Source organism: Myodes glareolus, chromosome 10 (assembly GCF_982192425.1).
Source record: "Myodes glareolus chromosome 10, mMyoGla1.1, whole genome shotgun sequence".
NCBI classification, from domain to species: domain Eukaryota; kingdom Metazoa; phylum Chordata; class Mammalia; order Rodentia; family Cricetidae; genus Myodes; species Myodes glareolus.
This window is the reverse complement of record NC_142035.1, coordinates 8530454-8549858: the sequence shown is the minus strand read 5'-3', so window position 1 is coordinate 8549858 and position 19405 is coordinate 8530454. Positions and strand designations below refer to the sequence as shown.

The following is a 19405-nucleotide window of genomic DNA, read 5'->3' as shown; positions in this document are numbered from 1 at the left end:
TCCAGTAGTTCCATATGTAGCCAGCTGCAGTGATGTGACCCCCCCCTAATGCCAGCACTGAGGAGGGGAAGACAGGGATATACCTGGGCATGTATCCCAACACTGAATATGGGAAGAAACACACACACACACACACACGCACACACACACACACTCATAAAGTCTCCATGTGGGTCTTGACCTCCACGGGACTTGGGTGTATAAATAAAAAAGTCAGTTATTACCAATGCCATGAACATTACTAATGCGAGCTAGTTATCACGAATAATCTCTATTTCTCATCATGATGCATTGAGCTCAGCCGCTCTGGGTTCTGATTCATGGAACGTACCACTCTGAGTATTGCTAAGGAAACCTCTTGATTGACAGCCATGGCTGTACCCTTGCTCCCCATTTCAGCTGTGGATTAGCAGTGATCCCCACCACTCAAGTCTGCCACAGCAAAGGAGTATTTCTGAGAACTTCCTCCCAGCAGGCAGTTAAATGACTGTGGGTGCGAGGGGAGGGCCTGGAAGGGTGGAATGGTGACAGAATTAGTCACCGGGCAAGCAGGAAACCACCTTTGATCAATGCACTGGAATGCAGACAAACCACAAGCCACCCACCATTCCGCCGAGAGTGGGGCCAACATGGCCAGGCTGGCATTCCGGGTAGCACCAGCCTCTTTCCCAGTCCCCAAAGCAAGGTCAGTATGGCTGGTGAACCACGAGAGTGGACCCCCCCGTGTCCAGCCCCATCATTTAGATCCACCTTCCTGGGTGCCTGGCACAGTGCTGGGGCTTCGGCGGCTACCTTCAGGGGGCCGTGCACAGTGGTGCAGGTTGTTTCCTGTATGGGGCTCAGGATAGAAAGGCTCCCTCTCTGAATTCCTCACCCCCAGCCCTGCATGGGATGCTTGGAGTCCAGGGGAGGGGCTTCTTGCTGGGTGTCTAGGAATGTTCCGTGACACGTGTGCCGCTTCTGGGACACACCACTGTTTCTGCCTATACAGTGACTGCTTCTAGAGGGCGGACAGCTTCCTGGTCTTTTCTTTTGTTCTGTCTCTCTCCTTAGTACTGGGGCCTCAAGCATATTAGGCAAGCCCTCTATCACTGAGCTACATCCCAGTCCCCAGGTTGATTTTACAGAGAGAATCTCACTAGGTTGCCTAGGCTACCCTTGGGATTACTCTGTAACCCAGGCAGGCCTTGAATTTGCACCCCCTGCCTTAGACATCCCAGAGTAGCCGAGAGAACAGGTCTGTACTACGAGGTCCAGATTAGATTATTTGATTATTCTTGTTCTGAGGACTGACCCAAACATCTTTAAGTGAAGGATGGGGCAGTGCCATGAACTGGAAGCATTTGGTGCTCTGTGCAGGGCCAGTACTAGCCTACCTGGGCACCTGGGCATGCGGATATCTTTCTTAGAGCCTGGGCAGTCACAACATGAGTGAAGAAGGGAGTGGCTCCCTGCAGATCACTGCAGGTGTCTGCTCACCTCACATAGTCTGCTCCCAATTCTGGATGTTTGCTTTCCTTCCAAAAGCGTTGGTTCCCTGTTCTGTAGAAGAAGAAACCGAGACTTGGTCCTATATGCAGCCACTGCCGCCCCCCATAAGCAGTGGTCACTAAGAAGACTGTACCTTGTCTGTCCTTCCTGCATCCTTCCTTCCTGCATCCCTTCCTGTATCCATCCTGCTTGCTCGTTAAATGGAGAAGGAAGAAGAAGGCTACAGAGGGGCAGAGATTGGGTTCGAACCTAGGTCTGTGAGAACTCAGCAGACTTCAGTCACTTGTCTGCACAGGGTTGGGTTGAAGTAGAGAAGCCACCGCCACTGCCAGGCACTGTGTAGGACACCAGCAAGAGCAGAGTCTGAGAGGTAGTCCCCCTAAGAGCTGTCTGTCTGTCCCCCTGCAGCGAGCATCAGCCTTCGCATCCCCACTGCTGCCTAGAACACATACCCACTTCCTTAAAGAGAACATAACCAGGAGGCCTGACTCTGTGATGTAGGCCTATAAACCCAGCATTCAGGAAGCTACGGCAGGAGAATTCTGAGTTTGGAAACTGCCTGGGCTTCATAGTGAGGCTGTCAAGACACTCAAACCAAACCAGAAATGCTCCTGGGGGTCTCGGAGTTCTTTCAGAAAAGTAAAGTCTAAAAGAAATTGCTGTGGTTGAGAGCTGGACTCTTCCTTCCACTCCGCCTGGGTTGAAACCAATGCAGAGTACACACCTTCTCTTGTTAGGGAAGGAAAATACACGCCCCAGGGCTGAGGGCAGCTGACTCAGATCCCAGCGGGGCTGGAAGCGGGGTGAGCCAGTGAAGTGGCTTCTGGTGTGGAGACAGGCAGGAACCCCAGGCATCAGGATGAACCAGGGTTCCCAGGCATCGGGAAGAACCAGGGTTCCCAGGCGGGACCCAACAGCATCACCCCTATGGCTTTAGGACCATCTCCCTCCTCTCTCCACTGTCTGTCCTTCTCTCCCTTGGGAAGCAGACGCGAGGCTGACACCAAGAGCAGACCCATGGATGAGGCTAGCCATGGGTGTTCATGTACATTTATCCTCTGAGTTCAGAGTTGTGGTGATGCCCATTTTACAGAGAAGAAAACTGAGGCCCACAAGGCTGAAGGAACCTGCTCTCAGGGCACCTGGCCAGCTTGTGATAGGGCTGAGACCACCCTCTAAGCATCATTTTTCTTCAGTGTAGGGGAGTGATTCAGAGGGTGACGTAAATACCCAGGGATTTGAACCCAGTACCTGCCTCACTGTGTGTCACCATGAAAGTCACCACGATCATAGAAAGAGTCAAATTCACATATAACATTTAGAGAGTCTCTTTCCCTGTCTTCTCAGGTCCTTAGACAATGTCCTTAGCCGCAGATTTGAAGTCTGCTTGGCTGTGAGAGTCTTGCTTTGACCCTGGTCCCCAATCTTCGATGACCCTCCAGGGTCCTACAGACAGGAGTGACTTATGTTGTTCCCTATCCAGCATAGCCTGCCTGGCTACAGAAACTTTTAGGAAGCACAATCTCTAAGCCCATTTCCCAGATTGTAAAACCAAAGGTCTTGCAAACCAAGACTGCACAGCAAATGAGTGAGATGGGGGTGGGCGGCTCAGATTCAACCCTCGGGTCCCCAGCCTCTATCTCACCACCCCCCACAAGCAACAGACACCCCAGCAAAGCTTCAAGACCCTGGAAGGCGGTTACCTGCTGAGTTGCTGCTGAGAGTATCTTGTGTCCCCTGCTGTTTCCAGCAGTTGTCTCTGTTTAAGGTCCTGCTTCTCCAGCTGCTGCTGCCCAGTACCGGACTAAGTGCAGAGCCTGTCCCCTGCCCTTTGCTTCCTTGTAGGGCCTGCTGGCTGAATACACAGAGCAGGGCAAACACGCACCTGGGAGGAGTCCTCCCCTCCCCTGCCTGCCCCATGGAAAGGCGTCTCTTCCTGGATCCAGGTAAGATCTCCTCCCAGTAAAAAACAGAGCACCTGAATTCTCTTGCATTCATGCCTCCTGGGCACTTCAAGCATCTTGTGCAGTGTCCTTGACCCCGTGACCTGGGATGCAGCAACTCTCTGTGACAAGTGTACATCTCAGTAAGAGCAGGGAGATGATGCTCTGTGAGGGTCTGCAGCTCTGTATTCTTTTACCTGCACTGGTTCCAGGGTGCATCTCCCCCATAACCTGACCACCTCACTAGAGGATGCCCCCCTACTACACCCCCCACACACCCTGCATATACACCCCTGCACACACACACCACACACACCGCACATGGACACCACACACACATCCCCGCATACAAACACACATTGCACACACACATACACTGTACACACACACACACACTACAACATATCACACACACACTACAACACACCACACACACACCACACACACACACTGCACACATACTGCACACACATACTGCACACACTGTACTCACTGTACACACACCACACATTGCACACACACTGCACACACACCACACACACTGCACACACACCACACACACTGCGCACACACACCACACACACTGCACATACACATCACACATACATACGGCAAACTCGGCACACACACACACTGCACACATACACATGCCATACACACACGCACACACACATACCGCACACGCACACTGCACACACTGCACACACTGCACACACACTGCACACACACCACACATACACACACACTGCACAATACACTGCACACACACACACACATACACACACACACACACACACACACACACACACACACCACACAATACCTAGTCCTGTGAAAGATCTGAACACCAGAAGCCACTTAGACAAAGAGTGGCTAATTGCTGTAACAATGTGACATTGCTGGCCAGAAGGTCATGATAGGAATTTTTATTTGTTTGCTTGCTTGTTTGAAACAGGGTCTCATGTAGCCCAGACTGGCCTTGTTCAGCTTAAGGACATCATTTGATCCTCCCGCCTCTGCCTCCTCAGTGCTGGGACTCCAGGTATGCATACGCACCTTCACATGCAAGTTATGGGACTCAAGAGATGGAACTCAGGGCTTTGTGCAAACCAGACAAGCCGCTCTCCCAACGAGTTTCATCCTCAAGTCTAGACAGCTAGAGTGTGCACCAAGTTAAAGGGTCTCGCCAGGATGTACGCCATATACGTGAGTGTGCATGTGAGGAGGACACGAAAGGATGAGGAGGGACACAAAATGTAAGTGTACGTGTTATTTATAGGCTTGCTGTGGAGTCTTGCAGTCACGACTCTGAGCTTCCTGATGGCCAGGGCTAAAGGGAATGTGTTAAGGACACTCCTGGGAAAACATTCAAGAGAAATGCAAGCCAGTAATTACCGCAGCTTCAGTCAATAACACAGTCATGCAGGCGCTCATTGTGACTGTTTGCACAGCATCAGGCTGTATATATATATATAGGCTGGTGGGTGGGGCTTTCTCGCCTGCCTGGGCTTATTGTTACCGGACACAGAATCCTAACAACATAAACACTAAATTCACAGGACACAAGTCTTGCTGGCTAAGAACAGTTGGAGCCTTTGAGTGTTGAAGTCAGAGCCAGAAAACAGCAGAGATGTCACACAGGATTGACATAAACTTAATTTCCAATCGGGAGCACTCAGCTCGGGACTATGCCCCAGGCATACAAAAAACCCACTGCAGAGTGACCCTCGGGGTACACCGTGCCATGCAAGCCTCTACCCTGGTGCTGGCTCACCAGGACCAGGGTAGAGGCTTACGGACCAGCTGGGTGATTGTGAGTGAGTCACAAACTCCCCGAATATCCTCCTGGCTGTGAAAGCCCCACATTCCTTTTGAATCTGACTTCATAGTCCACTGGAAAGTGCCGGTGGTGAACAAGACTCCAGGGGCAAGGTACCAGAGCGGAGAGCTGCCCGGCTCTGTTCACCCCCATCTGCAGCTACCTACTGCCCGCCCTTCTCGTTGGGCCTCATTTGTGTTCAGGCTGGAGTGGGATTTTGGCTGAGGACGCTCACTGAGGCTCGCCTCCCAGTGCCAGCAGGTTGTAGGCTGGCCCTCAGTGCCCAGTGCTTCAGCCATCAGCTGTAGTGTGGGCTCCTGGTGTGTTACCAGCCCCGCATCCCTACAGCAGCTATAGTGTGGACTCCGGGTGTCCTGCATCACTACAGCAAAATGCCGGGGTGGGAGTTGTCTATAGAGAGAAAAGGTTCAGTTTGGATCACGACTTGGTTCCAGTTCATGATCAAATGGCCACAGTGCTTCGAGAAGTTTCATCGTGGGATGGAGTGGCTGAGCCAACTTGTTCACCTCCTGGGAGAAGGAAGTAAAGAAGAAGAGACAGGGAGGGATTCTTTAATCCCCCTTGCAGATGGGTTCCCAAAGATTGAAGGGCCAGTAAGGCCCCCCCCCCCAAGACCCTACTCGCTCAAGGCCAAGGCACTTAGGATAGCACCGGACTGGGGAACAAGCTTGTACCTTGGGGCTTTCTAGGGGTCCCTTATCCCAACCATAGCTGTCGGCTTTGGAATTTGCAGTATAAAGAGAAAACAAGGCAGGCCTGTTCCAAAAGCAGGGAGAAGCACCGCGGAAGGAGCGAGAACAGGATCTCCCCTTCCTTCTACATCCTCTACATCGGGTGCTCAAGTCGCAAGTTAAAGTGGAGTCAGAGGTTTTAGCCACGAGTAAGAATCCTCTCCTCCCTTCTCCTTTACACTGTGAAGATGGCTTGAAATACAAGGACCTCTGGCATGGAACACTAGAAACCTCACAATGGCTCTTTCAGCAGCTTGTATGTGTGTGTGTGTGTGTGTGTGCTCGCACACGCGCACCTATGTGCACATGTGTATGTATGTGTATATCCTTTGTGCGTGTGTGTCTGTGTATATGCAGGTGCACTTGTACATGTGTGTGCATGTATGTAGAGACCAGAGGTCAACCTTGGCTCCTGGTTCTCGAAAGCTGCTCACCTTCTCCTTTTGAGAGAGCCTTTTGCTAAATTGAAGTTCCCTGAGTAGACTGACCCCTGACCAGGTAACACAAGAACCCCAGGGATTCATTTGTCTTCCACCTCTGCAGTTCTGGGGACTACAAGTGTGTAGTACTGTGCTTGGCTGTTCCACATGGACTCCCGGGATTAGGTTCACTTTACCAGCTGAATTATCTCTCCAGCCCCTATCTGTGGTTCTTAGAACCTATTCTCTTCCCCTCCCCAGCCCCTGTGTTTGACATCATCCTGACTATGCTACAAGCAGGTTAACTGACAGGCTTGCACAGCACCCCCATGTGGATGGTAGTACCCTGAGTGGTTTGTGTGGAAGGGTGTAAGAGCAGCCATTGTGCATACACCCCATGCACACCCTTTATGCACCGTCAGCTTTACTTACACAACCTCAGCTCATAGATTACACTATTAAGAATACCAAGGGGGGGTGCCCGGGGAGACGATCAGTGGTTAAGCACACTTGGGACTCTTCCAAAGGACCCAAGTTCAGTTTCTATCACCCATGTTAGGAGGCTCAAACTGCCTGTAACTCCAGCTCCAGAGGATCTGATCCCATCTTCAACTTTTCTGGATACCTGTACTTAGGTGCACAAACTCACACAAACAAAAACATAGACACAATTAAAAATAAAATAAATAGCTTAAAAGAAAGAAGACTTTCGGCTAGGGAGGTGGTTCAGCCATGCAAAGGTGAGGACTGGGGTTGAGATCCCCACAACACTTGTGAAAGTCAGGTGGGTATGGTGGCCCACCTGCAATCCCAGTGTGTGGGGCCAGAGGCAGTGAGTAGCCAGAGCAAGCTGGGAGTCAGACCAGTCTGAAACAGTGAACTCTGGTTCAAATGAGAGACTCTGCCTCAATGTACAAAGTGGAGAGTGACCAAGGAAGATGCCCAGGGTCAGCCGTGGACCTTGTCTCAGGGTCACTATTGCTGTGATGAACTCCATGACCAAAGCACGTTGGGGAGGAAAGGGTTTATTGGGCTTCCACTGCCACATCATAGTCCATCACCCAGGGACGTCAGGACAGGAATGCAAATAAGGCCGGAGCTGATGCGGAGGCCATGGAGGGGTGCTGCTTACTGGCTTGCTCCCCATGACTTTCTCAGCCTGTTTTCTTACAGAACCCAGAACCACCAGCCTAGGGATGGCACCACAGTGGGCCGGGCACTCCTCCGTCAATTACTGGAGGGTTGTCTACAGCCAACTTTATGGTGGCATATTCTCAACTGAAGCTCCCTCCTCTCACATGACTAGAGCTCGTGATACTGACATAAAACTCGCCAGCACAGACCGCCACATGTATGCACACACATGTATGCATGCCCCTATGTATGTGTACCCATATACATGTGAATGCTCAAACATACACGTGTACACAGAACCCACACACACATATGGAAAGAAAGGAATTTCATGATGGTGACCATGGATGGTAAGCAGAGTAGAACACCCTGGGTGGAGACAGCAGTGAGCCTCCGGAGCGCAGACTTCCTGGCGAAGACAAGCCGGACACTGAGCAGAGCCACTCGGCATACAGACTTGAGGTGCTCACAACACACCCCTGAGATGATTCACGTTTTAATCTTCTCTCCCTAGGATCTCCACCCATCTTCAAATATTGACCGACCCACTCCGTTGTCAGCTCCTGTCTCCAGAATCTGGATGGAACTGGTTGCAGAAGAAAAGCCAGAAATCCAATACATCCTAGCTAGCACTGTTCTCCAAGGCAGTCACTAGCAGCCCAGCACAAAGCCATGCTCCCCCGTGTAGAGCTTTGCCTACGCTCACCTAGCTGCTGTCAGCTCTTCTCTCTCTCTCTATTTCTCTGTCTCTGTCTCTGTCTCTGTCTCTGTCTCTCTCTCTCTCTCTCTATCTCTCTGTGTGTGTGTGTGCGTGTGCACATGTATAGGCCAGAGAACAACCTTGATACAGGTCCTCAGGTGTCACTGTTTTTGTTGCTGTTGGGTGATGTGCGAGGAGATGGATGCTGTAAATATGTTTTATTGCCATTGGTTAATAAAGAAGTTGTTTTATTAATGGCTTAATAGAGTAAAGCCAGAGTGAAAGAGATAGAGAGAAAGAGTAGGTGGAGTCAGGAGACCGACGCAGAACACCAGATGGAATTTTACTCCATAAGCCACAACCACATGGTGAGACACAGATTAATGGAGATGGGTTAGTTTAGGACAGAATAGCTATTTAAAAATGTGCTTAAGCTAGTGGCCAAACAGTATTGCAAATAATATGGTTTCTGCATGATTATTTTGAGTCAGGACAGTCAGGAAACGAACTAGCAGCCTCCTCCAATAGTTGAGGCAGAGTCTCTGATTAGCCTGAGCTTGCCAAGTAGGCTAGGCTGCCAGCAAGCCCTAGCCTTAGGCACCCACTAGGCAGAATGTCCCTAGTGCTTGTTTTCCAAGTGTGGGCTATACTATCCCCAGATTGATTGATTGATTGATTGATTGATTTACTTACATGGTTCCCGGGGATCGAGCTCAGACCCTTAAGCTTGCAAAGCAAACACTCCACTGACCGAGCATCTCTCCAGCCTCTTTGCTCTGCTTTAAGGATCTGAACTGGAGGGTGGCATGAACCATTACAGGGTGGTCATGTGAACTGCTGATGACGTCATCCTTCTGCCTGGGTGAGCTGGTCAGTCTGCTCCAGCTGGGACAGTAAACCTGGTGTCACCTTTGTCTTTCTGTCCCACTCGTGGCCTGGTAGGTTCCTGGTCAGCTCCCCCACTGCATCTGATGCTCCCCTACTCCATCTGATGCTCCCCTACTCTATCTGATGCTCCCCCGCTCCATCTGATGCTCTCCCACTGCATCTGATGCTCCCCTACTCTATCTGATGCTCCCCCACTCCATCTGATGCTCCCCCGCTCCATCTGATGCTCCCCTGCTCCATCTGATGCTCCCCCGCTCCATCTAATGCTCCCCTACTCCTTCTGATGCTCCCCTACTCCATCTAATGCTCCCTTTTCCGTGATCATGTGGTGAATGTGGGAAGATGGGAATGGAAGCTCAGAGAAGATCGAGTGATGTCTTTATTTCCTTCTGTGGTCTGACACTGGATTCAGAACGCTCACAGCCAGATCCAGGGCTCACTCTGGTGTGGAAACGTGGGGCCTAGAGTTACCGCATGTGACAAAAAGTCTAGCTCTCCTGGGCGAGTAACTATGTGACAGTGGGAGGTTGCTACCCTCTCTGTGCTTTGGTTTTCACGTATATGAAGTGGGTACAGTGGCACCCGTCTGCTGCAGAATTCCTGCAGGGGATAATCACAGAAAATGCTTGACAACGTTAAATTATCATAACCATGAAGGGGCAGCATTGAAATTTCTTTCACACACACCATATGATTTTAGAAGTCATATATTTTTTAACAACTGAAGGTCCAGTTATATGAAAAAGTTTAATATGTGCACATCTGAATAAACAAAGCCTCAGACATAGGAAAGGGAAAAAAAGATAGCAAATTCACCCTCTCAAAACCACACGTAGACTGCAGTGAACTCTGGGCAGTCAGAATCTGCAGGGAGACATGGCCATGGGGAGAGCACTGGCCTCCGGGAGAAATGTTCTGATCTTGTGTGTGGGGGGTTGATATAAAAACGAGGATGGGAACGGCTCCCTGCTACTTTCCCATCTGGTTTTAAGACATGGTTTTGAAGAATACAGGGCAAAACAAGGCTGTATAAAAGGGAATATGAACCACGTGATTCATCCTCTCCCTGGGAAGACAAAGAAAGCTGTTCTTCATGCTTCTCTTAGGACAGGGTCACGCTGCATAACCCAGGCTCCACAGCAACACCACTGCTTCAGGCTCCCAAGTGTTGGAAAGACAGGTATGAGCCATCACATCCAGTCAGAAAGTTGTTTTGATTTAGATACATATGTAAATACTTTAAATGGAGTTAGAAATACATACTCAGAGGTCCTAATAATTTCCCTCATCCAATGAATTCCTGAGCGATTTTTGTTTCACAACACATCTAGTAAGAGGCAGAAAATGTAGACTTGTCTAGAGAAATGTCTCAGTGGGTAAGATCACTTGTGGTGCAAGCATGAGGACCTGAATTCAAATCCCCAGACCCATGTAAGAATCCAGGAAAGGCGTGGTGCACATGCAACCCCAGCTCTATAGGAGGCAGAGACAGGATGGTGGCTGGAGTTTTCTGGCTGCTAGCCTCGCTCCAGTTTTGACGAGAGATTCTGTCTCAGGGGAACAAGGCAGAGGTTGATAGAGCGAGACTCCTGACACCCTCTTCTGGCTTCCATACGTTCACACACCAGCGTGAACTCCTCACACACATGCACATGCAAAGCCTATACATGTGCCCCCCACATAGGCATATATCCACATATACACACTGCACACACATAGGCACAGATCCGCACATACACACCACACACACATAGGCACGTATCCGCATATACACACCACACACACAAAGGCACGTATCCACATATACATACCACACACATAGGCACAGATCCGTATATACACACCACACACACACAGGCACAGATCCGCAATACACACCACACACACAGAGGCACAGATCCGTACATCCACACCACACACACATAGGCACAGATCCGTATATACACACCACACACACATAGGCACAGATCCGCATATACACACCACACACACACAGGCACAGATCCGTATATACACACCACACACACATAGACACAGATCCGCATATACACACCACACACATAGGCACAGATCCGTATATACACACCACACACACACACAGGCACAGATCTGCATATACACACCACACACACATAGGCACAGATCCGCACATACACACCACACACACATAGGCACAGATCCACATATATACACCACATACAAATAGGCACAGATCCGCACATACACACCACACACACATAGACACAGATCCGCATATACGCACATGCAAAAAGGAAAAAGAAACCCCCTAAAAGATTCTACTCAAAACGAAATCAAATTCTGTTATATTTGAAAAAGTTTTACATTTTTATAGCATTGGGCATTCTTAAGAACAATTTATAAGTTTCCATTTTTTCATAAATTGTTTTTTCTTTTTCAAAAGGTTTGTTTTTGAAATTCCGAAAGAATTAAAAATATTATACTAAAAAAAGAAATACCTCCATCCAGGAAACAGTGAATATTAGAATGACTGAATAGGAAAAAATGAATGTAAAAATTATTATTTTATTTTTATGTATGTGTGAGTGCCTGTGTGTTTACATGTCACATATATGCAAATGCCCACAGTGGCTAGATGAGGGTATGGAATCCCCAGAGCTGGACTTTACGGCCATGGTGAGCAGCCTAGCATGGGTGCTGGGAGCTGACCTGTGGTTCTTTGACAGCAGGATTCAGCCTCAGCTGCTGGCCGGCTCACCATCCCTGCTTTCTTATCAAATAAAATAAAATCAAATAATAAAATGAGACATGATCACTCTTCAGGTTTGGCCTAGGGCTCATAGTTATGTAAAAACGGTTCCTAGAATATGTCTCTCAACTACATACGTGTGGAACCCTGTTTCCCACCTTAGCTGAAGTGGCAGAGGCAGAGGCAGAAGGAATCTTCTGAGTCTTCCATCAGGGTAGAATCCCAAGAACTTGCAAAAATCTGAAATCATATTGTTGGTTTTGCTTTTTTAAAATTTTGGTGCAAAACAAGTAGTTTTGTTGGAAGGTTATTGGAAAAAGTAGTTATATTTTATACTAATGTTTTTGTTAACATCAATGGACTTATTATACTTTTAAAGGAGCTTATGAATATTTAAACCTTGTTAGTTCTTATTTTCAACACGACAAATATCGCTAGATCTCATCCGAATCAAACAAAAAGTCTAGGGGCTGGAGAGATGGCTGCTCTTCCAGAGGTCCTGAGTTCAATTCCCAGCAATCACCTGGTGACTCTGAACCATCTGTAATGAGATCCAATGCCCTCTTCTGGCCTGCAGGTGTACATACAAAGCGCTCATATATAAAGTATAAATAAATTAATTAAAAAACAAAACCGAAAAGTCCTTTCTGTCCTCGACTGTTTCTGATGGTGTCAGGGAATGAATCTGAGCTTGTGCCCACAAGTCAGGTCTCTAACTCTGTCTCCTGCAGGCAGTGATACTCTGGAGATGGAGGCATAGAACATTTGAAGGAAGTGAGTCACTAGGGGGTTGCCCCATGAAGGTAATAGCCACTGCTGGTTTGGTCCTGTGTCCTCAGATTCCTGTACGCCACCATGATGTAAGAAACCCAGCACACGCTCGTCCTGCCCCTGACCTCACTCATGTCTTTCCCCCTTGGCATGCATTAGTGCTTCTGAAACACTGAGCCCCAATCCTCCTGCACCTCTTACATTGTTTCTGTTGGGTTTTCTGTCTCAAGGAGAAAGGCAGCTAATGTAACACCAGAGAACAAAGCTTTTAAATGGATTTTTCCATGATTCTAGAAGAAGTAAATTTTCATTATAAAGCATACAGGGAACAGGGGCTGAGGGTGTAGCTCAAGGGCAGAGAGAATCCAGCAAGTCCTGGGTTCAAAACTCATTACGACTCAGATAAAGCTAATGGGGAGAGAATTATGCAAAGACATATGCAAAACAAAAACAAAAACGAGCCCATCTTGAGAAGATAATTCTCTTTGAAAATTGTCCCTTTCCATACCAATGCTATACACTTAGTCCTTATTCCAAAACACTGCTTCGGTTTTGCTTTGAGACAAGGTCTTGTTAGTCATGGACACTCCGTTTTTGTAAAGTCCCCTTTTGGGTTAAACAATTGCTGAAACCAAAGTAATTCAGTCCCTGGACTAAAGTAACTTGTTCTTCTAGATTCTTCCTTCCCCGCTCTGTTGATACCCCAGGAATGACTGGCCAGGAAAGATGGTTATTAATCACTCTGTGTTCTTTAACTGGCTCATTGCTTGCTCCCTGGCGGTGAGCAGCTGCGGCCACAAAAGGAAACTTCTCAGTCTCCCTCCACATCCCTTGTCTTCTCCATAATTCTCCCAGATAAAAACTGGCAGGCTGTGGTTCTGATACCCCTAGGAAGGTTTTCCTCCCAAATGAAATGCTTGTCCTGTCTGTCTTTCTTTTTGTCAACCTTCTTTTTGGTGGCCCCCGTGGAGAGTCAAGAGCCTACACTCTGATAGAGTTCCTCTTTCTGGAGGACTTCCCCTCCACTCCCTTCTTGCTGCCCAACCCCTTCTACCCCTGCTCCTTGATCAATTCTGACTTGGACTATTTCCATTGCTCTGACCGTGCAGCCATTGGTTGAGTTAACTTTATGTCTCCCTTGAGATCTTCCCCCCGCCCCCCCCCCCCTGGAAACTACCCAGACACCAGGCAGGGAGCTTTCCCTCGTGAAAACTGATGGAAATGACCGTCTTCCTCAGTCGCTGCTACTAAACAGAGCCATTGTTTTCAGGGACACCCTTCCCTTTGGCCTCATTTCTGTTGAATCTCCCTCCTCACTCTGCTGAGCCATCATGGGCCACCAATCTTCTAAAAAGGGCTCTGTTGAAGCTACAACTTCTCATGTCCTGCTGTAACATGGCCTGCCCAAAACACCCGCTCCAAAATCCCATAGGGTGGTCCATCTCACTTCCAAATTCATTAAAACTGGAAGGGCTCTCTCTAATGTGACGGAAGATGGGCAGGGGCTCCATGCTTCTCTCTCTCTCTCTCTCTCTCTCTCTCTCTCTCTCTCTCTCTCTTCACCCCCATCACCCTTCTCTCTGTTCTCCCTGCTCCACCTTGGTCCTGGTCCTTGCTCTCCAGTCTGGCCTTCCTCCTAACTTGCCACATATCCCTTCTCTCAGTTTTAAACTGCCCACTTCTCGGCCAGTTTGGTGCCACTTTCTGTTAGTCCCGTTACTAAGATTCTTCTCCGGAAAAATTTCTTTCCTCTTGTTAGCTGGAGAGCAACTGCTACCCCGGGCGGTTTCTTTCCCAGGCGATTCCCTGGAAGCCAAAGTCCCTGCTCTAATCAGGTGACCCTGTCCAGCTCCTCCTCTGGTCCAGTTCAGATCCCACATGCTCTCAGCTGCCACCTTGCTCCCCTGCCATCTTCTCTGTCGGGTCTTCTCACTTCTGTCGGCTCTGCACTCCCACCCCCAACCTGGACCAGAAGTTGACATTTGCCAAGAGGCTGGTCCCCTTCCTGGGAGTGCACTGCCCAGATCTGCCTCCAGGGCCCTGGCCATAGCTAGCTGTGGTTTCTCCCACAATGCCTGTCAGCCCCTCCAGAATGGAAAGTCCACCTTTACCCTTCCACACCGCCCCCACTGCCGACTTATAGCTGACATAAAACTAGGTTTCACTCCCCATAAAAGAAACAAGACACCAAGTCCCCCATTCCTTCGGGCCCAGCCCCGCCTGAATCATACCTTGAGTTACAAGTTTTTAAAAAGCTGGTCTATGTCTAGCCCACAGGCTTGCAAACTGCTTCTCTCATCTGCAAAAATTCCCCTGCTCTGCCCCTTTCTCTTCCTCTCCCCATTCTGGGGATCCACAAATCTGATATCCCAACCCCTAACCCCACCCTCACTCAGCAGTGGACAAATGATGGACAGTCTTTTGAAAAGTGAAGCAGAGATAGAGGGATGCAAAGGTACTTAGCAAAATTCCTCTGCTCTGCTAAACCAAAACAGAACAAACTAACTTATTTTTAAAAAACTCATAAAGGGAATTCAGAAACATTTATTCAATCAACGGTTAAATATAAGAGTTACATGTGCTTCAATGTGCTGGCCAATGTGCCGTGTGTGTCCCTAAGGGCTTTTGCAATCTGTCGTCTGTGATCTCCATGTTTTTGTCCTTGTTAGCTTTAGCTTGACAACTTGACACATGCCTGGAGTCACCTAGGAAAAGGGAATCTCAGCTGAAGAATTGCCTACACTACACTCGCCTGGGGCCATGTCTATGAGACATTTTCTTTGTTGCTAATTGATAATCAGGGTTCAGCCCTCTGTGGGTGGTGCCATCCCTTAAGCTGGTGGTTCTGGGCTGGCTAAGAAAGCTGGGTGAGCAAGTCAGAAGGAGCAAGCCAGTAAGCAATGCCCCTTCATGGCTTCTGCTTTCTGTTACTGCCCTGCGCGCCTGCCCTGGCTTCTCTCAATCATGGACTACAAGCTACAAGATAAACTCTCTCTTCCCCAAGTTGCTTCTGGTCTTGGTGTTGACCACAGCAAAAGAAAGCCAGCAGGAGCGATCTTATGAAGTTTAGATAAAGACATAAGTGAGATCTGCGGCCATGCTATAAAGTGAGTGCATGGAGATATAACTACTCCCATCTCTTTCAAAGGTGGTGTGTGTGTGTGTGTGTGTGTGTATAAATATAAACGTGGAAGATGATAGAATCTTTAAACTACATAACCGGCTTGAAGACACACAATATATATTGAGAGTTTTGCTTCACTCTATCTATGTTCATGCCTGTTGGATACTGGGTTGACAGCACACATGTATTATGTGTTTAAAATACCATTATTAAGTCTTAAGATATAATTGATTTCAAGATTTTACAAACAAAATTGTCATAAAAAGTCATGAAGTTAAAGAAGACACAAAGGAAGTATTGCTATAACTAAACTAACACCCCAGATCTTAGGGCGCGCCCTCCTCCACCAGCTGTTCTGTCTTCACATCTGCTGTTTGCAGGCTGCCAGGTCAGAGCTGCTATGGGCACACCCACTGCCACCTCCACGCCTGCTTCCTCTTATCCTCACACCAACCTTCCTTACATCCTGTTAGGGTTCTCAAGGCTGTAGCAGGCTTTCTTCTGGGCCACCAACCAGCTCCCAAATCATGACACAGACTTATTGTTAGTGCTGAATGCTCAGTCTTAGCTTATGCTTGTCCCACTAGCTCTTATAACTTAGATTAACCTGTTTCTTTTCATCTACATTTTACCTCTGGGCCTTTTACCTTTCTTTCGTTTTTATATGTTGTACTCTGACTGCCTGGTGGCTGCCTGGCTAGCTGGCTCTACTCTGTCCTCTCTAGCCTAGATTTCTCCTCCTACTCATTCTCTCTACCGCCAGCCCTGCCTATCCCTCTGCTGACTATCTATTGGCCGGTCAACTTTTTATTAGACCAATCATGTGGTTTAGGCAGGCAAAGCAACACATTTTTACATCATCAGACAAATGTAGCATAAACAAATGTAACACATCTTGTCTAGTTAGAGTGCTATTCTGCAACATAGCTCTGCTGCGGGAGTATCTTCCGCTGCTTCAGCCAATAGTCGCTGAAGCACGAGCCCACGGTGCTGTGGGAGCGCCTTCCGCTCCGTCAGCCAATAGCTGCTGAAATACCAGCCCACTGAACGATCAGAGAAGCAGAGGAGCAGCTACAGTTGCTTCCTACCTCTTCCGTTCCTCCATCCAAACGGCCCAAACCTGTCTTATCACTTCCTGTCTCTCTGTATAGTCCTCCAGTCCTCTATGGTTAACTAGTGGCTAACTCCGCCCTCTGATTCCAAGCAAGCTTTATTTGTCAGAACACCAACAAAATATCACACAACAGAAAGAGAGAAAGTGACAGAGTAGTTTCTGTGTGGTTCACAAAGGAACTCTGTCTAGAGAGGCGTGTGTAGGAACTAGAAATGTTCGAAGACTAACCAAGGGAAAGACAGAATCCGAGAAGAGATGCTCTAGATGCTCTACCCTGTCGCGCACCGCCCCCCTCCCCCGCAACCCATCCCCCGCAACCCCTCCCCCCAATCCAGTTTGCGAGCTTCAGGCAAGGGGCTGGAGGTTGAGGAAACACATGTAGAGACAGACAGACACACAAACCTCCAATCGCTGGTACAAAAGCCCTACTTTAATAGCACCATGGAGGCTTAAATACCCTACAGTCAATGGCTAACAGGTGAAAATCCCATCCTCTGATCCTCTAGGCTAGGCACAGTTTCTAGTAACTTCAATTAGAAGGCTCTAGCAGCGAAGAGCAGCTGAAGGCCAGGACTCAATTAGTCCCAACACTACCCTAGCCTGGGGTTGACACAAACACTTTGTAAATTGAGAGTCGAATTTCAAACACTCTGGTGGGCACTGGTCATGTGAAACACACAGGGAGTGAGGGGCAGAGAGCCTACACCTCGCCCACCGCGCATCTGTGCAAATGGTATTTCTAGTGGTCCAGTGTCCGTGTCCAACAGAGGCCTTGGCATCAGGTCCTGAGGGGACTGCCTCAGTCCTTGATCAGTCCTCCTGGGTGTTCAGATTCTTTTGGCCTTTTCCTGCCCAAGAAGTTAGATTTTCATTGTGTTTGCATTCCAATGTTGGCTGGGTTGGCGTCAATATTGGCCAAGTTTGACTGGCACCAGGATCAAATGCCAGACTCTCCCTTGGAGTAATTAACCTTTAATGTTCATCCCACAGAGCCTAGAACAAGGGGCCAGGCTCTCCTCCGGCTCATGTCTGCAGTTCAGAGTTGCTGAGTTATTTTGTCCACCAAGGGAGTGGTGGTTTTAGCACAAGTCTGAGGTTAGACCAGCGCAGGGCTGCTTTGCGAATTTTCTTGATGTTCCCGAGGAGGCCACGATCCACTCTCATATATTTTTACAGTGTGGCTGATGGCTGAGAGCCAGTATCTAGTCATGCAGTCTTTGGAAAGTCGCAGCGTGACAGCATGGTGACAGTCTTCATTCCTATCAACAGTGGTGTGGGCAGTTTCAGCCTTGTCTGTTTTAAAACGCTGTGACCCGGATGTCAATCTGAGCAAAGCTGGGTTTGGATTAGAAAGACTGTGCAACCTTGGGATATTTCTTCATATCTCTGGCCCTGAATATTCTGTTTGTATGTTTGGGCAATGCTAACTGTCGAAATATTGGAAATTTTTATGAGGAGTATAGAATTAATATTTAAAGTGTCCAGAACAGTGGGACTTTTTTGCATAAAGAAAAAAAGGATAGGAAGGTTTGTAAAAACACCACACACACAGAACAGGGACTAAGTACAGGGCAGTGGTTAAGAGTGACTGTATGGGAACCATACATGTGGCTCCCGTTTCCGCTTCCTCCTGCCTGTGCACCCTTGGGGGAATTAATAACATCTGTGAGACTCTGCTAAAGGAGCAGGGGCATAGATTGAGGAGATGACTCAGTCTGTAAAGTGTTTGCTGAATAAGCATGAGGACCTGAGTTTGAATCCCCAGCACCCAGGTATAAAGCCAGTACGATGCTGCATGCCTGCAACTCTGACAATGAGGGAGAGGGGCAAAGACAAATGGGTCCTTGAAGCTTATTGCCAGTTGGTCCAACCAAGTCCATGGGCTCTGGGTCCAGTGAGAGACAGTGCCTCAAAAAGTAAGGAAGACATTGACACACACACACCACATGAACCAACATATACACGAGTATGCATGCACATGTATACCACACACTCAAAAAAATAAGTAAGGGATCCTCGTGGTTCTCTTTTTCCAGGATAGTGTGAAGTGGAGATGAGGTGACCTGTGTCCTGCTCTGGTTCTTTGTTTCATTCATGGTTATTATTCATCAATTTCTGTTCCAGTTGAAGTGGCAAAAATTATATAAAATTGTATAACCAGGGGCTGGAGAAATGACTCACGAGTTAGGAGAACACGCTCTTGTAGAGGACCTGGATTTGGTTTCCTAGCACCCACATGGGGGCTCACAGTCATCTGTAACTCCAATTTTAGGAGATCCAATGTCCTCTTCTGGCTTCCAGGGGCACTGTACCCACATGGTACACATAGATACATGGAAGCAAGTGCTCATACCCATACAATAAAAATACATCTTAAAAAAGAGTTATGTAACTAGATATGCAAGGGAAAAGGGAAGCCCTGCACCTGGCAATTCTCTGCTTCCTGAAAATTCTTGAATGTTCATTAAGTGTTGGGAGCACCAAGGAAAAAGGGCCCCCAGTTAATACTGGTGGCAGACCTG

The 19405-nt window shown here is 48.3% G+C and overlaps 1 protein-coding gene and 1 long non-coding RNA gene across 11 annotated transcripts in view; one reads left to right on the top strand and one right to left on the bottom strand.

Moving 5' to 3' along the window:
* Bcas1 (brain enriched myelin associated protein 1) overlaps positions 1–3362 on the bottom strand; it is an 83230-nt gene extending 79868 nt beyond the window's left edge. For 6 of the 10 annotated variants that reach the window (XM_085696962.2, XM_085696963.2, XM_048441184.3 and 3 more), the window contains exon 1: positions 3195–3362. The gene's annotated coding sequence lies outside the window, so the exon portion shown is untranslated. Of the gene's footprint in view, positions 1–1479; positions 1543–3194 lie in introns of all 10 variants that reach the window. The other 4 variants (XM_048441181.3, XM_085696966.2, XM_085696965.2 and 1 more) reach the window with 3 other exon arrangements.
* Positions 571–8504, top strand: LOC146892719 (uncharacterized). Its single transcript, XR_015004234.2, has 3 exons — positions 571–685; positions 3337–3437; positions 8073–8504. It is a non-coding gene; the product is annotated as an uncharacterized LOC146892719 (long non-coding RNA).
* Positions 8505–19405: the final 10901 nt, after the last annotated feature.